General features: G+C 51.4%; 1 pseudogene; it reads left to right on the top strand.

Annotated features, from left to right (window-relative positions):
* Positions 1–8,550: 8,550 nt before the first annotated feature.
* Positions 8,551–9,450, top strand: LOC135574912 (uncharacterized; annotated as a pseudogene).
* Positions 9,451–10,406: the final 956 nt, after the last annotated feature.

The following is a 10,406-nucleotide window of genomic DNA, read 5'->3' as shown; positions in this document are numbered from 1 at the left end:
TTACAGGACTGATGAAGTGGAGCAGACTCCAGAATACTGAATTACTGAATGAAGACAGGACTGACATGACCTCCGTGAGAGTCCAGAATACTGAATAAAGTGTGACAGGACCAGAGTGGGTCAAGTCAAAACTTAATCCTCTTTCTCAAAGTCTATTGACAGGACTGATAAAAAAGTCCCAAACTCTATGAGGAAATGGAATGGCTCCCAGGCTCAGAGCCTTTAATGAATACTGAATTGGCTGATGAAGAAACATCAGATGATCTAATCACCCACCCAGCACCATAACAACCACACACATGGAGCTCCAGTCCCCATTCCTGAGCTCAACTCCCTGTCATGCTAAATTAGTCATGCATGGAAGCAGCCATGCGTTGGTTATGTGACTGAGTGGTCAGGTCTCCTGCAGCAGCTCTTCAGTGGAGGGTTGAGAAGCAGACAGGAAGGAAGTTAGTGTGTTGGTTAAACATGAGGGGTGGGAGGACGGAGGGACAGACAGACACCAGGGCACTGTGGAGTGGTAGGACGGAGGGACAGACAGACACCAGGGCACTGTGGAGTGGTAGGACAGAGGGACAGACAGACACCAGGGCACTGTGGAGTGAGAAGACAGGACTGGACAGACAGACAGACACCAGGGCACAGACAGACACTGACAGACACCAGGGCACTGTGTTGAGTGGATACCAGGGCACTGTTGATGAGGACAGAGGGACACACAGACAGACACCAGGGCAACTGTGGGTGGCAGGACGGAGGGACAGACAGACACCAGGGCACAGTGGTCTGTAGGTACAGGACAGAGGGACAGACAGACACCAGGGCACTGTGGAGTGGTAGGCCCTAGAGGGACAAGTCAAGACTTAATCCTCTTTCTCAAAGTCTATTGGGCACTGAAATGGAGTGGCTCCCAGGCTCAGGACGGACTGGGACAGACAGACAGACACCAGGGCACTGTGGACAACCAGGACGGATGCACAGACAGACAGACAGACACCAGGAAGCACTGTGGAGTGGTAGGACAGGAGGGACAGACAGACACCAGGGCACTGTGGGTGGGAGGACGGAGGGACAGACAGACAGACACCAGGGCACTGTGGAGTGGAGGAGAGGGACAGACAGACACCAGGGCACTGTGGAGTGGTAGGACGGAGGGACAGACAGACAGACACCACCAGGGCACTGTGGAGTGGGAGGACGGAGGGACAGACAGACAGACACCAGGGCACTGTAGGACGGAGGGACAGACAGACACCAGGGACTGTGGGAGGACGGAGGGGACAGACAGACAGACAGACACCAGGGCACTGTGGAGTGGAGGACGGAGGGGACAGACAGACAGACACCAGGGCACTGTGGAGTGGTAGGACGGAGGGACAGACAGACACCAGGGCACTGTGGAGTGGGAGGACGGAGGGACAGACAGACAGACAGACACCAGGGCACTGTGGAGTGGTAGGACGGAGGGACAGACAGACACCAGGGCACTGTGGAGTGGTAGGACGGAGGGACAGACAGACAGACAGACAGACACCAGGGCACTGTGGAGTGGAGGGACGGAGACAGACAGACAGACAGACAGACTGTGGAGTGGTAGGACGGAGACAGACAGACAGACACCAGGGCACTGTGGAGTGGGAGGACGGAGGGGACAGACAGACAGACAGACAGACACCAGGGCACTGTGGAGTGGTAGGACGGAGGGACAGACAGACAGACAGACACCAGGGCACTGTGGAGTGGGAGGACGGAGGGACAGACAGACAGACAGACACCAGGGCACTGTGGAGTGGTAGGACGGAGGGACAGACAGACAGACAGACACCAGGGCACTGTGGAGTGGGAGGACAGACACCAGCAGACAGACAGACACCAGGGCACTGTGGAGTGGGAGGACGGAGGGACAGACAGACAGACACCAGGGCACTGTGGAGTGGGAGGAAAGACACTCAGAATATGAGTGATGTATCTGGCCTTGGGTGCTGCCTTAAAACGATTCTCTGATCCCTTTCTTTGTTTGGATGACATTATTTAGTTGGACCAGCGCCACCCGGGTCCAAAATTGTGCTTGGAGACAAGAGTTCTCCTCCAAAAGTGCACAACATTATCCAATCATGTTCCACTCTGTGAGGCCGGACCTAGAACCAGGAGTTTGTCCTGACCACTAGACCTGACTAGGGAAAACTACCCCCTACTCCTCTAGTCTCCTGTCTCCTACCCCTCTAGTCTCCTGTCTCCTGTCTCCTACCCCTCTAGTCTCCTGTCTCCTACCCCCTACTCCTCTAGCCTCCTGTCTCCTACCCCTCAAGCCTCCTGTCTCCTACCCCTCAAGCCTCCTGTCTCCTACCCCCTACTCCTCTAGCCTCCTGTCTCCTACCCCTCAAGCCTCCTGTCTCCTCTAGCCTCCTGTCTCCTACCCCTCTAGTCTCCTACCCCCTACTCCTCTAGCCTCCTGTCTCCTACCCCTCGAGCCTCCTGTCTCCTACCCCTCGAGCCTCCTGTCTCCTACCCCTCGAGTCTCCTGTCTCCTACCCTCGAGTCTCCTGTCTCCTACCCTCGAGTCTCCTGTCTCCTACCTAGCCTCCTGTCTCCTACCCCTCAAGCCTCCTGTCTCCTACCCCTCAAGCCTCCTGTCTCCTACCCCTCAAGCCTCCTGTCTCCTACCCCTCAAGCCTCCTGTCTCCTACCCCTCGAGTCTCCTGTCTCCTACCTCTCTAGTCTCCTGTCTCCTACCCCTCGAGTCTCCTGTCTCCTACCCTCTAGCCTCCTGTCTCCTACCCCTCGAGTCTCCTGTCTCCTACCCCTCGAGTCTCCTGTCTCCTACTCCTCTAGTCTCCTGTCTCCTACTCCTCCAGACTCCTGTTTCCTACCTCCTACTCCTATAGTCTCTTGTCTCCTACCCCCCTACTCCTCTAGTCTCCTGTCTCCTCCTGCTCTAGTCTCCTGTCTCCTACCCCCTACTCCTCTAGCCTCCTACCCCCTACCCCTCTAGTCTCCTACTCCTCTAGTCTCTTGTCTCCGACCCCCTACTCCTCTAGCCTCCTGTCTCCTACCCCCTACTCCTCTAGCTTCCTGTCTCCTACCCCCTAATCGTCTAGTCTCCTACTCCTCTAGTCTCCTGTCTCCCACCTCCTGTCTCCCACCCCCTACTCCTCTAGTCTCTTGTCTCCGACCCCCTACTCCTCTAGCCTCCTGTCTCCTACCCCCTACTCCTCTAGTCTCCTACTCCTCTAGCCTCCTGTCTCCTACTCCTCTAGCCTCCTGTCTCCTACCCCCTACTCCTCTAGTCTCCTGTCTCCCACCCCCTACTCCTCTAGTCTCCTACTCCTCTAGTCTCCTGTCTCCTACCCCCTACTCCTCTAGTCTCCTACTCCTCTAGTCTCCTGTCTCCTACCCCCTACTCCTCTAGTCTCCTGTCTCCCACCCCCATACCCCTCTAGTCTCCTGTCTCCTACCCCCTACTCCTCTAGTCTCCTACTCCTCTAGTCTCCTGTCTCCTACCCCCTACTCCTCTAGTCTCCTGTCTCCCACCCCCATACCCCTCTAGTCTCCTGTCTCCTACCCCCTACTCTTCTAGTCTCCTACCCCCTACTCCTCTAGCCTCCTACTCCTCTAGCCTCCCTCCTCTAGCCTCCTGTCTCCTACTCCTCTAGCCTAGCCTCCTCCTCTCCTGTCTCCTCCTCTAGCCTCCTGTCTCCTACTCCTCTAGCCTCCTAGTCTCCTAGCCTCCTGTCTCCTACTCCTCTAGCCTCCTGTCTCCTACTCCTCTAGCCTCCTGTCTCCTACACCTCTAGTCTCCTACTCCTCTAGCCTCCTGTCTCCTACACCTCTAGTCTCCTACTCCTCTAGCCTCCTGTCTCCTACTCCTCTAGCCTCCTACTCCTCTAGCCTCCTAGCCTCCTACTCCTCTAGCCTCCTACTCCTCTAGCCTCCTACTCCTCTAGCCTCCTGTCTCCTACTCCTCTAGCCTCCTACTCCTCTAGCCTCCTGTCTCCTACTCCTCTAGCCTCCTACTCCTCTAGCCTCCTGTCTCCTACTCCTCTAGCCTCCTGTATCCTACTCCTCTAGCCTCCTACTCCTCTAGCCTCCTGTCTCCTACTCCTCTAGCCTCCTGTCTCCTACTCCTCTAGCCTCCTACTCCTCTAGCCTCCTACTCCTCTAGCCTCCTACTCCTCTAGCCTCCTGTCTCCTACTCCTCTAGCCTCCTGTCTCCTACTCCTCTAGCCTCCTGTCTCCTCCTCTAGCCTCCTACTCCTCTAGCCTCCTACTCCTCTAGCCTCCTACTCCTCTAGCCTCCTACTCCTCTAGCCTCCTCCTCCTCTAGCCTCCTCCTCTAGCCTCCTGTCTCCTACTCCTCTAGCCTCCTGTCTCCTACTCCTCTAGCCTCCTGTATCCTACTCCTCTAGCCTCCTACTCCTCTAGCCTCCTGTCTCCTACTCCTCTAGCCTCCTGTCTCCTACTCCTCTAGCCTCCTGTCTCCTACTCCTCTAGCCTCCTGTCTCCTACTCCTCCTGTCTCCTACACCTCTAGCCTCCTGTCTCCTACTCCTCTAGCCTCCTGTCTCCTGTTTCCCAACCCCTGCACACCCTTCTTAGTGGGACCCACTGTCTGCAAGCACATGACCAGAAGCTGGTTTCCATCCATCGTGCCTCGTCATCATCAGCAGTAGTTAGGGTTGAACATTTCTGGGAAATCTAAAACAATTTGAAGGTTTTCCAGAAGTTATGGGAATGTTTCTACCCTCACTGTAATAGGAGGCAGCACCATCCATGCAGCAGCAGCAGCAGCAACAACAGACTGAGGAGTTACAGTTTACCTGATAACTATCCATATCTCCATCCTCCTCCTCCCTCTGGCAGGACAGAATACAGCACAGTACAGTACACTCAGTCAGACAGGCAGACAGACAGACAGACAGGAGTAGTAGCCTACACACCTCTCCACTGTCTGCAACTTGGGAAATTGTGTCACTTCTCTTGCGTTCTGTGCAACAGAGTCAGGGTATATGCAGCAGTTTGGGCCGCCTGGCTCGTTGCGAACTCATTTGACAGAATTGTGACATAATATTGAAGGTTGTGCAAAGTAACAGCAATATTTAGACTTATGGATGCCATCCGTTAGATAAAATACGGAACGGTTCTGTATTTCACTGAAGGAATAAACGTTTTGTTTTTGAAATGATAGTTTCCGGGTTTGACCATATTAATGACCGAAGACTCGCATTTCTGTGTGTTATTATATTATAATTAAGTCTATGATTTGATAGAGCAGTCTGACTGAGCGGTGGTAGGCAACATGATTTTGAGGTAGGGTGGACGCATGTTTAGGAGTTGAGAAATAAATAAAGTAAGAATGGAAAGCTGGGACCCTCCTCTCTCTACTCAGTTTTTCACAATTCCTGATATTTAATCCAAGTAAAATTTCCCTGGCTTAGGTCAATTCGGATCACCACTTTATTTTGGGAATGTGAAATGTCAGAATAATAGTAGAGAGAATTATTTATTTCAGCTTTTATTTCTTTCATCACATTCCCAGTGGGTCAGAAGTTTACATACACTCAATTAGTATTTGGTAGCATTGCCATTAAATTGTTTAACTTGGGTCAAACGTTTCGGGTGGCCTCCCACAATAAGTTGGGTGAATTTTGGCCCCTTCCTCCTGACAGAGCTGATGTAACTGAGTCAGGTTTGTAGGCCTCCTTGCTCGCACACACTTTTTCAGTCCTGCCCACAAATTGTCTATGGGATTGAGGTCAGGGCTTTGTGATGGCCACTCCAATACCTTGACGTTGTTGTCCTTAAGCCATTTTGCCACAACTTTGGAAGTATGCTTGGGGTCATTGTCCATTTGGAAGACCCATTTGCGACCAAGCTTTAACTTTAACTGATGTCTTGAGATGTTGCTTCAATATATCCACATAATTTTCCTTCCTCATGAAGCCATCTATTTTGTGAAGCGCACCAGTCCCTCCTGCAGCAAAGCACCCTCACAACATGATGCTGCCACCCCCGTGCTTCACGGTTGGGATGGTGTTCTTCGGCTTGCAAGCCTCCCCCCTTTTCCCCCAAACATAACGATGGTAATTAGGGCCAAACAGTTCTATTTTTGTTTCATCAGGGGACATTTAATCCAAAAAGTACAATCTTTGTCTCCATGTGCAGTTGCAAACTGTAGTCTGGATTTTTTTATGCCAGTTTTGGAGCGGTGGCTTCTTCCTTGCTGAGCGGCCTTTCAGGTTATGTAAATATAGGACTCGTTTTACTGTGGATAAAGATAATTTTGTACCTGTTTCTTCCAGCATCTTCACAAGGTCCTTTGCTGTTGTTCTGGGATTGATTTGCACTTTTCGCACCAAAGTACATTAATATCTAGGAGACAGAACGCATCTCCTTCCTGAGGGGTATGACAGCTGCCTGGTCCCATGGTGTTTATACTTGCATACTATTGTTTGTACAGCTGAACGTGGTACCTTCAGGCGTTTGGAAATTGCTCCCAAGGATGAACCCGACCTGTGGAGGTCTACAATTTTTTTCTGAGGTCTTGGCTGATTTCATTTGATTTTCCCATGATGTCTAGTAAAGAGGCACTGAGTCTGAAGGTAGGCCTTGAAATACATCCACAGGTACACCTCCAATTGACTCAAATGATGTCAATTAGCCTATCAGAAGCTTCTAAAGCCATGACATCATTTTCTGGAATTTTCCTAGCTGTTTAAAGGCACAGTCAACTTAGTGTATGTAAACTTCTGACCCACTGGAATTGTGATACAGTGAATTATAAATGAATTATAAGTCTGTAAACAATTGTTGGAAAAATGATTTGTGTCATGCACAAAGTAGATGTCCTCACCGACTTGCCAAAACTATAGTTTGTTAACAAGAACTTTGTGTAGTGGTTGAAAATGGAGTTATAATGACTCCAACCTAAGTGTATGTAAACTTCCAACCTCAACTGTACATAGATTCTATTCACGACTCGTTTTGCTTGAAGAGGAAAAGTGAATGTAGAATGTTCTAGCCTCTTCAAAGTTCGCCTCGGCAGAAATATTTGTTTTATGCTACATATTTTTGGGGGGCGTTGTCACGTTCTGACCCTAGTTATTGTGTTAATTGTTTGTTTTAGTTGGACAGGACGTGAGTTGGGTGGCCATTCTATGTTTTGTGTTTCTAGGTTGGTTTTCTGTGTTCCGCCTAGTATGGTTCTCAATCAGAGGCAGGTGTCGTTAGTTGTCTCTGATTGAGAATCAGACTTAGGTAGCCTGGGTTTCCCTGTTGGTTTGTGGGTGATTGTTTCCCTGTTGGTTATTGTTTCCGTGTGTTTTACACCACACGGTACTGTTTTCGGTTTTCACATTTGTTGTTTTTGTAAATTGAAGTGTTCAGTTTGGATTTATTATTAAATAAGATAAGATGAACACACTGAGCTTTGGTTCTCTCCTTCAACGGAAGAAAACCGTTACAGGCATGGCAACAACGATTTTGGTGTGGTGCAGCGCCACAGCTAAAATGACTGCAGCTGAAACGCTGTAGTCAACTTAAGCTGAAAAATTGTAGTCCAACTAGAGGACAGCCGAATCAGATCACTCAATGGATTTGATTGATACACAACAGAAAAATATTTCTATTTATTTTCTACATTCTACACAGCAGATGAATATATTTCTATGGTTCCATCATTCTACAGATGTCTCCCTCCAGTGGAATAATTGATGACTGGCACATTTCTTTCCCTACACCAGACAGCTTTGACATGATGGCCTAAGGATCCTCCATCTGAAAACTACAGGATGCAGAGATTGATTACTGCTAGGATTTCATCATGTCCAGATACACAGTACAGTATTGTAATACTGTAGATATCTCCAGTCCACCATTAGGCAGTAGAACTACAGTCTGGTGCTGGAGTCTCATCCCAGGGGCTGGTGTGTGTCGCTGTATGTGTTACACTAATATGAACCGATACATTCTGCAACATTCATTAGATTTACAGCAGCTCAGGATTTAGCCATGTCAGTAGGCCCAGAACCAGAATCACCACAGCTAGTCACCACACCACCACCACCTCCATCACCACCACCACCACCATCACTACCACCACCACCACACCATCACTACCACCACCACCACACCACCACCACCACCATCACTACCTCCACCACCATCACCACCCCCATCATCATCACCATCTCCATCATCATCATCACCACCATCGCCACCATCACTACCACCACCACCACCATCATCACCACCACCACCACCATCACTACCACCACCACCATCATCATCATCATCACCACCACCACCACCTCCATCATCACCACCACCTCCACCATCCCCATTACCACAACCACCACCATCACTACCACTACCACCACCACCATCCCCATTACCACCACCTCCACCATCTCCACCTCCACCACCACCTCCACCATCCCCATTACCACCACAACCACCATCACTACCACCACCACCATCCCCATTACCACCACCACCTCCACCATCACCACCACCACCATCCCCATTACCACCACCTCCACAACCACCCACCACCACCATCACCACAACCACCACCTCCACCACAACCACCACCTCCACCACAACCACCACCTCCACCACAACCACCATCACCACAACCACCACCTCCACCACCACCTCCACCACAACCACCACCTCCACCACAACCACCACCTCCACCACAACCACCACCTCCACCACAACCACCACCACCACAACCACCATCACCACCACCTCCACCACCACCACCACCTCCACCACAACCACCACCTCCACCACAACCACCACCACCACAACCACCACCACCCACAACCACCACCACCACCCAACCACCATCACCACAACCACCACCACCACCACAACCACCATCACCACCACCTCCACCACAACCACAACCACCACCTCCACCACAACCACCACCTCCACCACCACCACAACCACCACCACCACAACCACCATCACCACAACCTCCACCACAACCACCACCATCACCACAACCACCACCTCCACCACAACCACCACCTCCACCACAACCTCCACCACAACCACCACCACCACAACCACCACAACCACCACCACCACCTCCACCACAACCACCACAACCACCACAACCACCATCACCACAACCTCCACCACAACCACCATCACCACCACCTCCACCACAACCACCACCACCACAACCACCACCTCCACCACAACCACCACCATCACCACCACCTCCACCACAACCACCACCACCACCATCACCACCACCTCCACCACCACCTCCACCACAACCACCACCACCTCCACCACAACCACCACCACCACAACCACCACCACCACAACCACCATCACCACAACCTCCACCACAACCACCATCACCACAACCACCACCACCTCCACCACCGAGCTACATATGAGTCTCCTTGACCAATACAGCACATTTTACATATAAAGAGGAAGCAAATCTGATATAGAACATTGCCACACTGACACTTCTCTTACAAACTTATTATAGAAATATGCTGTGTGTGATTGTGTAGTGGTGTGTGTGTGCACATGTAACTGTGTGTGTGTGTGTGTGTAGTGGTGTGTGTGTGTGTGTGTGTATGTAGTGTTGTGTGTAGTGGTGTGTGTAGTGGTGGGTGTGTGTGTAGTGGTGTGTGTGTGCCACTGACCTGGTAGCTGTCCAGGGCTCTCTGTAGCTTGGTGGAGCGTGCTGACACACAGCCGATAGAGACAGATAGAACAGCCTCCACCAGCAGAGGCAGAGTCCCAGAGTCCTGCACCTGCTTCACACACACCTGCAGCCTGCGCGAGTGACCCTGAGAACACACACACCATCCATATAACCTGCTTAACACACACCTGCAGCCTGCGCGAGTGACCCTGAGAACACACACACCATCCATATAACCTGCTTAACACACACCTGCAGCCTGCGCGAGTGACCCTGAGAACACACACACCATCCATATAACCTGCTTAACACACACCTGCAGCCTGCGCGAGTGACCCTGAGAACACACACACCATCCATATAACCTGCTTAACACACACCTGCAGCCTGCGCGAGTGACCCTGAGAACACACACACCATCCATATAACCTGCTTAACACACACCTGCAGCCTGCGCGAGTGACCCTGAGAACACACACACCATCCATATAACCTGCTTAACACACACCTGCAGCCTGCGCGAGTGACCCTGAGAACACACACACCATCCATATAACCTGCTTAACACACACCTGCAGCCTGCGCGAGTGACCCTGAGAACACACACACCATCCATATAACCTGCTTAACACACACCTGCAGCCTGCGCGAGTGACCCTGAGAACACACACACCATCCATATAACCTGCTTAACACACCACCTGCAGCCTGCAGCCTGAGTGAGTGACCCT

Source organism: Oncorhynchus nerka, linkage group LG14 (genome assembly GCF_034236695.1).
Source record: "Oncorhynchus nerka isolate Pitt River linkage group LG14, Oner_Uvic_2.0, whole genome shotgun sequence".
Classification (NCBI taxonomy): domain Eukaryota; kingdom Metazoa; phylum Chordata; class Actinopteri; order Salmoniformes; family Salmonidae; genus Oncorhynchus; species Oncorhynchus nerka.
The sequence above is the reverse complement of the archived record's forward strand: the minus strand, read 5'-3'. Positions and strand labels throughout refer to the sequence as shown.